The 17,448-nt window shown below is 40.2% G+C and overlaps 1 protein-coding gene across 2 annotated transcripts in view; it reads right to left on the reverse strand.

The window, feature by feature from the left end:
• The window catches only part of lmcd1 (LIM and cysteine-rich domains 1), an 83,960-nt gene that overhangs the window by 21,529 nt on the left and 44,983 nt on the right, over window positions 1-17,448 (reverse strand). The window lies entirely within an intron of this gene.

Consider the following 17,448-nt stretch of genomic DNA (forward strand, 5'->3'; position numbering starts at 1 on the left):
ATTTTCAGTTCCTGTTTATCTATTGCACAATGGGTAATAATTTAAAGGAATCATGTTGCAGTCTTGTAAATAGTGACCCTGCAAGATCCCTAGTCATTGCAAAATCATAGTCTGTGACTTAAAACTCTACTACTTGTCTTTAGATGTGAGAGGGTCTGAGACTGTAGTCTTTCAAAAATCTTTTCCAAATCTTTGCAAATCTTTCCAAAGTTTACCCGCTGGGAAACCCTGTAGCTCCGGAGCAGGGGCTCAGACCAGGATAAATTGTTTGCTCGCCCTCAGTTCGCTCTTTTGTTCATCTCAACCCAGCACTCCAGTGTGTCCTGCTCTGTGTGCGTCTTTGAGTTAACGTAAGTCATCACTTTAATCACCCTCACTATGACTTTTTTGATGTTTATCAGTTTGTAGAGTAGCTCTGCCATCATGTGTAAAGTTAAGGTCTTTGTTTGTTGGTTTGGTGTGTTGGAGTCCCATGTGAGAGATGATTAGGTGATGTTGGTTGACTTGGGATGTCAAGTATTGTTTAGTTGTACCTTATATAGCCTTATGATTTCAGTTTATTGTTCAAATGTCAATTGGTTTGTTTGTGAGTTGGGATCTGTACTGATTTACCCCATTTCACTGATTACTCCATTTTCTGTTTGTTTCCTCTTTGATGCAGCACACATACAAGTAAAGAACAAAAGAACAGATGAATTGAAACTCAAATAAAGTTAACTTGTGTTGCACCGAAACCTGCCATCTTCGTGTCATCACTCCATACCATTGAGCCTTCTGAGTCACACCATTGAACAGCACCTGAATGACATCAGGCAATTAACATTCACACTCATTACACACTGCTGGTGTTTGTTAGGTTGAGAGTTCGAATCCTGCTAGAGCTTGAAGCTCAAGATGCACATGCTATTGGTTATTGAAGATTGACACCATTGAACAGCACCTGAATGACATCAGGCAATTAACATTCACACTCATTAGTTGCCAAGAATCAGAATGCCGACACACTCTATGACATATAGGGGAACTTCTTTGTTTACTATTTTTCCTTCATCATTAAGTCTATCATATTTATATTTCATCCATTACTGTTCTTCTCTATAAATGTCTAATTGCCCCAGAATATCCAAAAGTTTTCAGGTGTACTCTTTCAGGAAAGCCCTTCATTTTATTGTCAAATGTATACTTGGAGTTTTTCTTGTGTGTTTACCAACACACATTTTCACCATTTGAATGTGACTGCTGAATGTGTATGATTGTCAGTGGCAGAGTGGGATAATGCCTAGTGCTGGTGTTTGTTAGGTTGAGAGTTCGAATCCTGCTAGAGCTTTAGGCTCAAGATGCACATGCTATTGGTTATTGAAGATTCACACTATTGAACAGCACCTGAATGACATCAGACAATTAACATTCACACTCATTAGTTGCCAAGAATCAGAATGCCGACACACTCTATGACATATAGGGGAACTTTGTTTACTATTTTTCCTTCATCATTAAGTCTATCATATTTATATTTCATCCATTACTGTTCTTCTCTATAAATGTCTAATTGCCCCAGAATATCCAAAAGTTTTCAGGTGTACTCTTTCAGGAAAGCCCTTCATTTTATTGTCAAATGTATACTTGGAGTTTTTCTTGTGTGTTTACCAACACACATTTTCACCATTTGAATGTGACTGCTGAATGTGTATGATTGTCAGTGGCAGAGTGGGATAATGTCTAGTGCTGGTGTTTGTTAGGTTGAGAGTTTGAATCCTGCTAGAGCTTTAGGCTCAAGATGCACATGCTATTGGTTATTGAAGATTCACACTATTGAACAGCACCTGAATGACATCAGACAATTAACATTCACACTCATTAGTTGCCAAGAATCAGAATGCCGACACACTCGAAGACATATAGGGGAACTTCTTTGTTTACTATTTGTCCTTCATCATTAAGTCTATCATATTTATATTTCATCCATTACTGTTCTTCTCTATAAATGTCTAATTGCCCCAGAATATCCAAAAGTTTTCAGGTGTATTTTTTCAGGAAAGCCCTTCATTTTATTGTCAAATGTATACTTGGAGTTTTTCTTGTGTGTTTACCAATACACATTTTCACCATGTGAATGTGACTGGCAAAGATGTAGGATTGACAGTGGCTTAGTGGGATAATGCCTTGTACTTGTCATCCTTATGTTGAGTGTTCAAATCCCACCTGAAGCATTAGTGTTAAAATACTGTTGGGTTGTGGAGGTTAGCATACTAGAATAGAATGCTGTTGGGTTGTGGAGGTTAGCACACTATAACATTACAGCATTACAGCTACTTGTCAATATGGACTTGTAGTGCAAGGCAAGTATAACTGTATAATTATACGCTGTTTATCTTATTGACTCCGACACAGAACCCACCACCCCAAAAACAATTCAATTCTGTGGGAAACACTGCCTTCCATTATCAAACCCTTCATCTTATCCACAACAAATAAATAGTCCTGTAGAATCAAGTATTGTTAGAATACTGTTGGGTTGTGGAGGTTAGCACACTATAATGTTACAGCACAGGGTAATCCTAATTTTATGCATCAAATTTATTCCAATCCAACTCAAAAGTTTTGAACGACACAAAGTGAAGGTTTTATCCAGATCAAAACCAAGAATAGATTATGTGATCTAATCCAATTTCAGGATCCTTGTTTCCCTTTGAACAACCCATTTTCAAGATTTGATCCAATCCGATAGCTGAAATCCGGTAACTGAAATCCGATAACCGAAATCCGATCACGTTTCTTTTGAACAATTGTGCCCAAACAATCAAAGCATATGTAAAACTAAAAAGCTATGCCATCATGTTCGTTTTGCTCGGACCCCGTAAATCACCGCTTGCGGTTATATTTATTATTATTATTGTTATTCCACTTTTTTGCTTTCCTGTTTTTGAGGTGGTTAACATGGTCGAAAATTCTTGAAATTTGGCACACACGTCAGGTGTCACGGAACGCAGTTAGGTACAAGAGCTTGACCTCGGGTGTGGCCCAGAGACTCGCTAGCGCCCCCTTAGGTGACTGATCCCGTGGTTGGCATATATTTTGAGGTGGTTAACATGGTCGAAAACGCATGAAATTTAGCACACACATCAAGTGGTACAGTGAATAGACAGGGATAAAAGCTTGGCACCGGGCGTTGCCCAGGAACTCCATAGCGCCCCCTTACGTCACAGTGACTTGTGGTTGGCATATAGTTTTAGATACACACACCAAATTTGGTGGGTGTATGTAACTCCCAAAAACAAACAACTTTTGTATTAACATGCCATTAGCCACGCCCACAGGAAGTGAGGTAATTGAGATTTTGTGCGTTGTGGACATGATCAATTTTAACGTACTCCTCCTAGACGGTTGATCCGATTCATGTCAAAGTTGATATACATGATGCCGAGATGTTCCTGATTATAAATTGTGAAGGTTTTTTTTTGATATGTTGTAATTTGACGAAATGGCGAAATTATTAATTTTAATACCTTTCCACATAAACAATAAATGTGTCATAATTCACCATGCATGGCTTGAAATTTTTTAAATTTCACAGGTCATTGAAGACCATGTTAATGATAATATTCACATGCCCATAATGCATGTTTGGCATAGCGCCACCAACTGGCAACAGAAAGAATGACAATTATACTGATGTCACATGATCAATTTGAACATACTCCTCCTAGACGGTTTGTCAGATTAATTAGAAATTTGGCAAACATTATGCCAAGATGTCGCTGATGTTAAATTGTGAATGAATTTTTGAATGTTGTAATATATTTGATATGATTTTAATATCTCACCACATAAACAGGAAATGTGTCATAAATCACAGTGCATTGAATGAATGGTCTGAAACTTCTCAGGTTAATAGATATCATGATTATGATGATATCCAGACACCCAATGGGCCTGCCTGGCATAGCGCCACCACCTGGCCAAGCAGGAAATGTGCCAGAAATGGACAATGCCTTAAGTGATTGATCTGAAACTTTATAAAATATTGGATATCATTATTGTGATGATATTCACATGCGTAATTCACAGGCCTAGCATAGCACCACCTTCTGGCCAAGCAGGAAATGTGCCAGAAATGCCCTAGGCTTTGAATAAATGGTCTGAAACTTCTCAGGTTAATAGATATCATGATTATGATGATATCCAGACACCCAATGGGCCTGCCTGGCATAGCGCCACCACCTGGCCAAGCAGGAAATGTGCCAGAAATGGACAATGCCTTAAGTGATTGATCTGAAACTTTATAAAATATTGGATATCATTATTGTGATGATATTCACGTGCGTAATTCACAGGCCTAGCATAGCGCCACCTTCTGGCCAAGCAGGAAATATGCCAGAAATGCTCTATGCTTTGAATAAATGGTCTGAAACTTTTCAGGTTAATAGATATTATGATTATGATGATATCCAGACACCCAATGGGCCTGTCTGGCATAGCGCCACCACCTGGTCAAGCAGTAAATGTGCCAGAAATGGACAATGCCTTAAGTGATTGATCTGAAAGTTTACAAACATTTTGGATATCATTATTGTGATGATATTCACATGTCTAATTTCCATGTCTAACATAGCGCCACCATCTGGCCAACCAAAAAGTGTATCAGAAATGTTCTTTGCTTAAAATGAATGGTCTGAAATTTCTCAGGTTAATATATATTATGATTATGATGACACCCAATGGGCCTGCCTTGCATTGCGCCCCCACCTGGCCAAGCAAGTACATGTGGCAGAAAATAAAATACAAAAACAAATAGCACATGCATCAAATATGTACATTTCACAAATGAACCACGTCGGTGCTTTGTTGGATTCCGACATGTCACGGCTTGCGGCCCGCAGGTGCTCGGGCCCGCCATTGCCGCTTGCGGCTATATTTAGGGCCCGAGCACCGAAGGGCGCAAGGCCCTATTGTTTTTGTAAGGATTATTATTATTATTATTATTATTATTATTATTGTTATTCCACTTTTTTGCTTTCCTGTTTTTGAGGTGGTTAACATGGTCGAAACCTCTTGAAATTTGGCACACACGTCAGGTGTCATGCATCGCAGTTAGGTACAAGAGCTTGACCCCGGGCGTGGCCCAGGGACTCGCTAGCGCCCCCTTAGGTGACTGATCCCGTGGTTGGCAAATATTTTGAGGTGGTTAACATAATCGAAAACGCATGAAATTTAGCACACACATCAAGTGGTACAGTGAATAGACAGGGATAAAAGCTTGGCACCGGGCGTTGCCCAGGAACTCCATAGCGCCCCCTTACGTCACAGTGACTTGTGGTTGGCATATAGTTTTAGATACACACACCAAATTTGGTGGGTGTATGTAACTCCCAAAAACAAACAACTTTTGTATTAACATGCCATTAGCCACGCCCACAGGAAGTGAGGTAATTGATATTTTGTGCGTTGTGGACATGATCAATTTTAACGTACTCCTCCTAGACGGTTGATCCGATTCATGTCAAAGTTGGTATACATGATGCCGAGATGTTCCTGATTATAAATTGTGAAGTTTTTTTCGATATGTTGTAATTTGACGAAATGGCAAAATTATTAATTTTAACACCCTTCCACATAAACAATAAATGTGTCATAATTCACCATGCATGGCTTGCAATGTTTTAAATTTCACAGGTCATTGAAGACCATGTTAATGATAATATTCACATGCCCATAATGCATGTTTGGCATAGCGCCACCAACTGGCAACAGAAAGAATGACAATTATACTGATGTCACATGATCAATTTGAACATACTCCTCCTAGACGGTTTGCCAGATTCATTTGAAATTTGGCAAACATTATGCCAAGATGTTGCTGATGTTAAATTGTGAATGGATTTTTGATAACTTATATATTTGATATGATTTTACTATCTCACCACATAAACAGGAAATGTGTCATAAATCACAGTGCATTGAATGAATGGTCTGAAACTTCTCAGGTTAATAGATATCATGATTATGATGATATCCAGACACCCAATGGGCCTGCCTGACATAGCGCCACCACCTGGCCAAGCAGGAAATGTGCCAGAAATGGACAATGCCTTAAGTGATTGATCTGAAACTTTATAAAATATCAGACATCATTATTGTGATGATATTCACATTCGTAATTCACAGGCCTAGCATAGCGCCACCATCTGGCCAAGCAGGAAATGTGCCAGAAATGCTCTATGCTTTGAATAAATGGTCTGAAACTTCTCATGTTAATAGATATTATAATTATGATGATATCCAGACACCCAATGGGCCTGCCTGGCATAGCGCCACCACCTGGTCAAGCAGGAAATGTGCCAGAAAATGGACAATGCCTTAAGTGATTGATCTGAACGTTTACAAAAAATTTGAATATCATTGTGATGATATTCACATGTGTAATTTCCATGCCTAACATATCGCCACCATCTGGCCAACCAAAAAGTGTATCAGAAATGTTCTTTGCTTAAAATGAATGGTCTGAAATTTCTCAGGTTAATATATATTATGATTATGATGACACCCAATGGGCCTGCCTTGCATTGCGCCCCCACCTGGCCAAGCAAGTACATGTGGCAGAAAATAAAATACAAAAACAAATAGCACACGCATCAAATATGTACATTTCACAAACGCACCACGTCGGTGCTTTGTTGGAATTGACATGTCACGGGTTGCGGCCCGCAGGTGCTCGGGCCCGCCATTGCCGCTTGCGGCTATATTTAGGGCCCGAGCACCGAAGGGCGCAAGGCCCTATTGTTTTTGTAAGGATTATTATTATTATTATTATTATTATTGTTATTTCACTTTTTTGCTTTCCTGTTTTTGAGGTGGTTAACATGGTCGAAACCTCTTGAAATTTGGCACACACGTCAGGTGTCATGCATCGCAGTTAGGTACAAGAGCTTGACCCCGGGCGTGGCCCAGGGACTCGCTAGCGCCTCCTTAGGTGACTGATCTCGTGGTTGGCAAATATTTTGAGGTGGTTAACATAGTCGAAAACGCATGAAATTTAGCACACACATCAAGTGGTACAGTGAATAGACAGGGATAAAAGCTTGGCACCGGGCGTTGCCCACGAACTCCATAGCGCCCCCTTACGTCACAGTGACTTGTGGTTGACATATAGTTTTAGATACACACACCAAATTTGGTGGGTGTATGTAACTCCCAAAAACAAACAACTTTTGTATTAACATGCCATTAGCCACGCCCACAGGAAGTGAGGTAATTGAGATTTTGTGCATTGTGGACATGATCAATTTTAACGTACTCCTCCTAGACGGTTGATCCGATTCATGTCAAAGTTGGTATACATGATGCCGAGATGTTCCTGATTATAAATTGTGAAGTTTTTTTTTGATATGTTGTAATTTGACGAAATGGCGAAATTATTAATTTTAATACCCTTCCACATAAACCATAAATGTGTCATAATTCACCATGCATGGCTTGAAATGTTTTAAATTTCACAGGTCATTAAATACCATGTTAATGATAATATTCACATGCCCATAATGCATGTTTGGCATAGCGCCACCAACTGGCAACAGAAAGAATGACAATTATACTGATGTCACATGATCGATCAATTTGAACATACTCCTCCTAGACGGTTTGTCAGATTCATTTGAAATTTGGCAAACATTATGCCAAGATGTCGCTGATGTTAAATTGTGAATGGATTTTGGAATGTTGTAATATATTTGAAATGATTTTAATATCTCACCACATAAACAGGAAATGTGTCATAAATCACAGTGCATTGAATGAATGGTCTGAAACTTCTCAGGTTAATAGATATCATGATTATGATGATATCCAGACACCCAATGGGCCTGCCTGGCATAGCGCCACCACCTGGCCAAGCAGGAAATGTGCCAGAAATGGACAATGCCTTAAGTGATTGATCTGAAACTTTATAAAATATTGGATATCATTATTGTGATGATATTCACATGCGTAATTCACAGGCCTAGCATAGCGCCACCTTCTGGCCAAGCAGGAAATGTGCCAGAAATGCTCTATGCTTTGAATAAATGGTCTGAAACTTCTCAGGTTAATAGATATTATGATTATGATGATATCCAGACACCCAATGGGCCTGCCTGGCATAGCGCCACCACTTGGTCAAGCAGGAAATGTGCCAGAAATGGACAATGCCTTAAGTGATTGATCTGAAACTTTATAAAATATTGGATATCATTATTGTGATGATATTCACATGCATAATTTACAGGCCTAGCATAGCGCCACCTTCTGGCCAAGCAGGAAATGTGCCAGAAATGCTCTATGCTTTGAATAAATGGTCTGAAACTTCTCAGGTTAATAGATATTATGATTATGATGATATCCAGACACCCAATGGGCCTGCCTGGCATAGCGCCACCACTTGGTCAAGCAGGAAATGTGCCAGAAATGGACAATGCCTTAAGTGATTAATCTGAAAGTTTACAAACATTTTGGATATCATTATTGTGATGATATTCACATGTGCAATTTTCATGCCTAACATAGTGCCATCATCTGGCCAACCAAAAAGTGTATCAGAAATGTTATTTGCTTAAAATGAATGGTCTGAAATTTCTCAGGTTAATATATATTATGATTATGATGACACCCAATGGGCCTGCCTTGCATTAAGCCCCCACCTGGCCAAGCGAGTAAATGTGGAAGAAAATAAAATACAAAAGCAAATAGCACACGCATCAAATATGTACATTTCACAAATGCACCTAGTCGGTGCTTTGTTGGATTCCGACATGTGATGGGTTGCGGCCCGCAGGTGCTCGGGCCCGCCATTGCCGCTCTCGGCTATATTTATTATTATTATTGTTATTCCACTTTTTTGCTTTCCTGTTTTTGAGGTGGTTAACATGGTCGAAACCTCTTGAAATTTGGCACACACGTCAGGTGTCATGCATCGCAGTTAGGTACAAGAGCTTGACCCCGGGCGTGGCCCAGGGACTCGCTAGCGCCCCCTTAGGTGACTGATCCCGTGGTTGGCAAATATTTTGAGGTGGTTAACATAATCGAAAACGCATGAAATTTAGCACACACATCAAGTGGTACAGTGAAAAGACAGGGATAAAAGCTTGGCACCGGGCGTTGCCCAGGAACTCCATAGCGCCCCCTTACGTCACAGTGACTTGTGGTTGGCATATAGTTTTAGATACACACACCAAATTTGGTGGGTGTATGTAACTCCCAAAAACAAACAACTTTTGTATTAACATGCCATTAGCCACGCCCACAGGAAGTGAGGTAATTGAGATTTTGTGTGTTGTGGACATGATCAATTTTAACGTACTCCTCCTAGACGGTTGATCCGATTCATGTCAAAGTTGGTATACATGACGCCGAGATGTTCCTGATTATAAATTGTGAAGCCTTTTTTTGATATGTTGTAATTTGACGAAATGGCGAAATTATTAATTTTAATACCCTTCCAAATAAACAATAAATGTGTCATAATTCACCATGCATGGCTTGAAATGTTTTAAATTTCACAGGTCATTGAAGACCATGTTAATGATAATATTCACATGCCCATAATGCATGTTTGGCATAGCGCCACCAACTGGCAACAGAAAGAATGACAATTATACTGATGTCACATGATCAATTTGAACATACTCCTCCTAGACGGTTTGTCAGATTCATTTGAAATTTGGCAAACATTATGCCAAGATGTCGCTGATGTTAAATTGTGAATGGATTTTTGAATGTTGTAATATATTTGTTATGATTTTAATATCTCACCACATAAACAGGAAATGTGTCATAAATCACAGTGCATTGAATGAATGGTCTGAAACTTCTCAGGTTAATAGATATCATGATTATGATGATATCCAGACACCCAATGGGCCTGCCTGGCATAGCGCCACCACCTGGCCAAGCAGGAAATGTGCCAGAAATGGACAATGCCTTAAGTGATTGATCTGAAAGTTTACAAACATTTTGGATATCATTATTGTGATGATATTCACATGTGTAATTTTCATGCCTAACATAGCGCCACCATCTGGCCAACCAAAAAGTGTATCAGAAATGTTCTTTGCTTAAAATGAATGGTCTGAAATTTCTCAGGTTAATATATAGTATGATTATGATGACACCCAATGGGCCTGCCTTGCATTGCGCCCCCACCTGGCCAAGCGAGTAAATGTGGCAGAAAATAAAATACAAAAACAAATAGCACACGCATCAAATATGTACATTTCACAAACGCACCACGTCGGTGCTTTGTTGGATTCCGACATGTCACGGGTTGCGGCCCGCAGGTGCTCGGGCCCGCCATTGCCGCTTGCGGCTATATTTCACTATTATTATTGTTATTCCACTTTTTTGCTTTCCTGTTTTTGAGGTGGTTAACATGGTCAAAAACTCTTGAAATTTGGCACACACGTCAGGTGTCACGCATCGCAGTTAGGTACAAGAACTTGACCCCGGGCGTGGCCCAGGGACTCGCTAGCGCCCCCTTAGGTGACTGATCCCGTTGTTGGCAAATATTTTGAGGTGGTTAACATAATCGAAAAGTCTTGAAATTTGGCACACACATCAGGTGTCACACAAAGCAGCTAGGTAAAAAAGCTTGGCCCCGGGTATGGCCCAGAGACTCGCTAGCGCCCCCTTACGCCCCCTTAGATGACTGATCCCATGGTGGGCATATACTTTCAGCTACACACACCAAATTTGGTGGGTGTATGTAACTCCCAAAAACAAACAACTTTTGTATTAACATGCCATTAGCCACGCCCACAGGAAGTGAGGTAATTGAGATTTTGTCCGTTGTGGACATGATCAATTTTAACGTACTCCTCCTAGACGGTTGATCCGATTCATGTCAAAGTTGGTATACATGACGCCGAGATGTTCCTGATTATAAATTGTGAAGCTTTTTTTTTATATGTTGTAATTTGACGAAATGGCAACATTATTAATTTTAATACCCTTCTACATAAACAATAAATGTGTCATAATTCACCATGCATGGCTTAAAATGTTTTAAATTTCACAGGTCATTGAAGACCATGTTAATGATAATATTCACATGCCCATAATGCATGTTTGGCATAGCGCCACCAACTGGCAACAGAAAGAATGACAATTATACTGATGCCATATGATCAATTTGAACATACTCCTCCTAGACGGTTTGTCAGATTCATTTGAAATTTGGCAAATATTATGCCAAGATGTCGCTGATGTTATATTGTGAAGGGATTTTTGATAACTTATATATTTGATATGATTTTAATATCTCACCACATAAACAGGAAATGTGTCATAAATCACAGTGCATTGAATGAATGGTCTGAAACTTCTCAGGTAAATAGATATCATGATTATGATGTTATCCAGACACCCAATGGGCCTGCCTGACATAGCGCCACCACCTGGCCAAGCAGGAAATGTGCCAGAAATGGACAATGCCTTAAGTGATTGATCTGAAACTTTATAAAATATCAGATATCATTATTGTGATGATATTCACATTTGTAATTCACAGGCCTAGCATAGCGCCACCATCTGGCCAAGCAGGAAATGTGCCAGAAATGCTCTATGCTTTGAATAAATGGTCTGAAACTTCTAATGTTAATAGATATTATAATTATAATGATATCCAGACACCCAATGGGCCTGCCTGGCATAGCGCCACCACCTGGTCAAGCAGGAAATGTGCCAGAAAATGGACAATGCCTTAAGTGATTGATCTGAAAGTTTACAAAAAATCTGGATATCATTATTGTGATGATATTCACATGTGTAATTTCCATGCCTAACATAGCCCATGCCTAACATAGCGCCACCATCTGGCCATCCAAAAAGTGTATCAGAAATGTTCTTTGCTTAAAATGAATGGTCTGAAATTTCTCAGGTTAATGTATATTATGATTATGATGACAACCAATGGGCCTGCCTTGCATTGCGCCCCCACCTGGCCAAGCAAGTACATGTGGCAGAAAATAAAATACAAAAACAAATAGCACACGCATCAAATATGTACATTTCACAAACGCACCACGTCGGTGCTTTGTTGGATTCCGACATGTCACAGGTTGCGGCCCGCAGGTGCTCGGGCCCGCCATTGCCGCTTGCGGCTATATTTATTAGGGCCCGAGCACCGAAGGGCGCAAGGCCCTATTGTTTTTGTAAGGATTATTATTATTCATTATTGTTATTCTACTTTTTTGCTTTCCTGTTTTTGAGGTGGTTAACATGGTCGGAAACGCTTGAAATTTGGCACACACGTCAGGTGTCACGCATCGCAGTTAGGTACAAGAGCTTGACCCCGGGCGTGGCCCAGGGACTCGCTAGCGCCCCCTTAGGTGACTGATCCCGTGGTTGGCAAATATTTAGAGGTGGTTAACATAATCGAAAAGTCTTGAAATTTGGCACACACATCAGGTGTCACACAAAGCAGCTAGGTAAAAAAGCTTGGCCCCGGGTATGGCCCATAGACTCGCTGGCGCCCCCTTACGCCCCCTTAGATGACAGATCCCGTGGTGGGCATATACTTTCAGTTACAAACACCAAATTTGGTAAGTGTGTGTATCTCCCCAAGATGAACAACTTTCGTATGTACAATGCATTAGCCACGCCCACAGGAAGTGAGGTAATTGAGAATTTGTGCGTTGTGGACATGATCAATTTTAACATACTCCTCCTAGACGGTTGATCCGATTCATGTCAAAGTTGGTATACATGACGCCGAGATGTTCCTGATTCTAAATTGTGAAGCCTTTTTTTGATATGTTGTAATTTGACAAAATTGCGAAATTGTTAATTTTAATACCGTTCCACACAAACAATAAATGTGTCATAATTAACCATGCATGGCTTGAAATGTTTTAAATTTCACAGGTCATTAAAGACCATGTTAATGATAATATTCACATGCCCATAATGCATGTTTGGCATAGCGCCACCAACTGGCAACAGAAAGAATGGCAATTATGCTGATTTCACATGATCAATTTGAACATACTCCTCCTAGACGGTTTGTCAGATTCATTTGAAATTTGGCAAACATTATGCCAAGATGTCGCTGATGTTAAATTGTGAAGGGATTTTTGATATGTTATATATTTTATATGATTTTAATATCTCACCACATAAAGAGGAAATGTGTCATAAATCACAGTTCATTGAATGAATGGTCTGAAACTTCTGAGGTTAATAGATATCATGTTTATGATGATATTCAGACACCCAATGGACCTGCCTGGCATAGCGCCACCACCTGGCCAAGCAGGAAATGTGCCAGAAATGGACAATGCCTTAAGTGATTGATCTGAAACTTTATAAAATATCAGATATCATTATTGTGATGATATTCACATTCGTAATTCACAGGCCTAGCATAGCGCCACCATCTGGCCAAGCAGGAAATGTGCCAGAAATGCTCTATGCTTTGAATAAATGGTCTGAAACTTCTCATGTTAATAAATATTATAATTATGATGATATCCAGACACCCAATGGGCCTGCCTGGCATAGCGCCACCACCTGGTCAAGCAGGAAATATGCCAGAAAATGGACAATGCCTTAAGTGATTGATCTGAAAGTTTACAAAAAATGTGGATATCATTATTGTGATGATATTCACATGTGTAATTTCCATGCCTATCATAGCGCCACCATCTGGCCAACCAAAAAGTGTATCAGAAATGTTCTTCTTTATAAAATGAATGGTCTGAAATTTCTCAGGTTAATATATATTATGATTATAATGACACCCAATGGGCCTGCCTTGCATTGCGCCCCCACCTGGCTAAGCAAGTACATGTGGCAGAAAATCAAATACAAAAACAAATAGCACACGCATCAAATATGTACATTTCACAAACGCACCACGTCGGTGCTTTGTTGGATTCCGACATGTCACGGGTTGCGGCCCGCAGGTGCTCGGGCCCGCCATTGCCGCTTGCGGCTATATTTATTATTATTAGGGCCCGAGCACCGAAGGGCGCAAGGCCCTATTGTTTTTGTAAGGATTATTATTATTATTATTATTATTATTATTATTATTATTATTATATTAACTTTGTCTCAGAGCGTTTTCCTTTTTTGAGGTGGTTAACATGGTCGAAAACTCTTGAAATTTGGCACACATATCAGGTGTCACGCAAAGCAGTTAGGTACAAGAGCTTGGCCCTGGGCGTGGCCCAGGGACTCAGTAGCGCCCCCTTAGGTGATTGAGGCAGTGGTTGGCACATACTTTCAGCTAGACGCATCAAATTCGGTAGGTATGTGTATCTCCCCAAGATGAACCACTTTCGTATGTACAATGCATTAGCCACGCCCAACAGGAAGTGAGGTATTTGGGATTTTGTGCGGACTAAAATGTGATGCATTGTGATGCCAGAAGACGTTCTTCCCATTGGTGAAAATGCATGAAATTTGGCACACACGTCAAGAGGTACCATGAATACACAGGGGAAAAGCCTTGGCACTGGGCTTGGCCCAGGAACTCCATAGCGCCCCCTTATGTCACTGTGACTTGTGGTTGGCATATAGTTTTAGATACACACACCAAATTTGGTGGGTGTGTGTAACTCCCAAAAACAATCAACTTTTGTATTAACATGCCATTAGCCACGCCCACAGGAAGTGAGGTAATTGGGATTTTGTGCATTGTGGACATGATCAATTTTAACGTACTCCTCCTAGACGATTGATCCGATTCATGTGAAAGTTGGTATACATGATGCCAATATGCTTCTGATTCTAAATTGTGAAGCTTTTTTTGATATGTTGTAATTTGACGAAATGGCGAAACTATGAATTTTAATACCCTTCCACGTTAACAATAAATGTGTCTTAATTCACCATGCATGGCTTGAAATGTTTTAAATTTCACAGGTCTTTGAATACCATGGTAGTGATGATATTCACATGCCCATAATGTATATTTGGCATAGCGCCACCACCTGGCAACAGAAAGAATGGCAATTACATTGATGTTACATGATCAATTTTAACATACTCCTCCTAGACGGTTTGTCGGATTCATGTGAAATTTGGCTAACATTATGCCAAGATGTTGCTGATGTTAAATTGCGAAGGGATTTTTGATATGTTGTAATATGTCCTGATTTTAATATCTCACCATATAAACAGGAAATGTGTCATAAAGTCACAGTGCATTGAATGAATGATCTGAAACTTATCAGGTTAATAGATATTATGATTATGATGATATTCTGACACCCAACGGGCCTGCCTGGAATAGCGCCACCACCTGGCCAAGTAGGAAATGTGCCAGAAATGGACAATGCCTTAAGTGATTGATCTGAAACTTTATACAATATTGGATATCATTATTGTGATGATATTCACACATATAATTCACATGCCTAGCATAGCGCCACCATCTGGCCAAACAGGAAATATGCCATAAATGCTTTATGCTTTGAATGAATGGTCTGAAACTTCTCAGGTTAATAGATATTATAATTATGATGACATCCAGAGACCCTATGGGCCTGCCTGGCATAGCGCCACCACCTGGCCAAGCAGGAAAATGTGCCAGAAATTGGTAATGCCTTTATTGGTTGATCTGAAACTTTACAAAATATTGGATATCATTATTGTGATGATATTCATATGTGTAATTCACATGCCTAATATAGCGCCACCATCTGGCCAAAAAGTGTATCAGAAATGTTCTTTGCTTAAAATGAGTAATCTGAAATTTCTCAGGTTAATATATATTATGATTATGATGACACAACATGGGCCTGCCTTGCATTGCGCCCCCACCTGGCCAAGCGAGTAAATGTGCCAGAAAATAACATGCAAAAACAAATGGCATACGCATCAAATATGTACATTACACAAACGCACCGCGTCGGTGCTTTGTTGGATTCCAAAATGTCACGGGTTGCGGACCGGAGGTGCTCGGGCCCGCCATTGCCGCTTGCGGCTATATTTACACTTGTTACTGTTAAACGTAGGCCTAACTGGTATCATTACAAACATTATTCTGTGTCCTAAAACTGGCATATTTTATGGCATTGTGTCATGTAAATTCATTGCAAAATCTAGAGAAATGTGTGAGGTGGTCTGGTCAGCGGGGGACAATTGAGACACACATTGGATTGTGTTATTACTTGAACATTCCACACATATCCACAGCTGTGGTAGGCCTATCAGGGGCAGGAGGATTACTGTTAGCGCAGGCTTTATATAAAAGTCTTCAACAGAAGGCCTCGAATGCAGGCTTGCCCTGTGGTTTGCGCAGCCTACAGTAAATAACAGACCCGCCACAATGTGCGGTATGATGCTTTTTTACGAGCAAGATGTTTTTGGTGCCCTACGCACACTGCATGTTCTTAAATAACAATGATCATCAGTAATATTCGACCATTCATTTGTGTAAATGGGCAAGCGTGACCACCTTGATTGGCTGATGATTGTAACGCAGGCATGATTCCAAACACCTCCCATACGATAATGAGTGACAGGTGACAGGTCTCAGAATGCGTGCGCTACACAAGGACGGAAGATGATGAATAACTGGGGCCGTAGGCTATTCACAAAGGCTTTTATCTTACCACTAGGAGTAGGCTACTCCTAAATCGCACTAAAAGATTTTAGCTTGGAGTTTTCTCTTAAAAGTTATTCACAAAGCCTTTCAGACAACTCCTAAACTAGGAGTGAGTCTTCGTTGCTATAGATGACGTCATTACTCATGCACGAGCTTGACTGAAGTGACCACCTTGATTGGCTGACGATTGTAACGCGGGAATGATTCCAAACACCTCCCTTCCGATGATGAGTGACAGGTGACAGGTCGGAGAATGCGTGCACTACACAAGTAGTGAGAAGGAAGATGATTAATAACTGAATAAAAAGGCCTAGCCTAAATGAATAATGAGTAAGGCAAAACAAATAGCATAGTAGCCTAATGAAACATACGGATTGATGTAGTATCTTTGTAACATTATTAAATTATTCTGTTACTATGCCTACGTTTGCAAAAGAGAACATTTTAATTTGATGCACAATAATGTTACATTTAATTTACATTTTGACAATGATTAGCCTAGTTTTGGTTGTTGTTGGTGGCGTTATTGCATGTTAGTTATGCCTACAATGCAAAATTGCTTCCTCACTATTGAAAGCTGCATAGGATTTCAAAACACGGCAAAATGCCGCAGGTTTGTGAATAGGTGTGAGTTCTTTTAAGCTGTCAGAGGTGGGAAGGTGTGATTTGTTGGGGGCAGGGCCGAATTAACTGGTCACAAATGTCTGATGGCCCCCCTTCCCCCCCAGCCAACGTGAATTGGGTGGTCAGTTAATAGGCTGAAGATTTTTCCTGCCATCTAAGGCAGCGGTCCCCAAACACCGGGCCGCGGCCGGTACATTCCTAACCGGGCCGTAGCCTACGACATGAGTTTAAAAAAAATGCATGCA

The sequence above is a fragment of the Alosa pseudoharengus genome, unplaced genomic scaffold (assembly GCF_046254945.1).
Source record: "Alosa pseudoharengus isolate Yale_2024_CS ecotype anadromous, Long Island Sound unplaced genomic scaffold, YU_APseudo_1.1 YU_APseudo_1.1_scf_5, whole genome shotgun sequence".
NCBI classification, from domain to species: Eukaryota; Metazoa; Chordata; class Actinopteri; order Clupeiformes; family Clupeidae; genus Alosa; species Alosa pseudoharengus.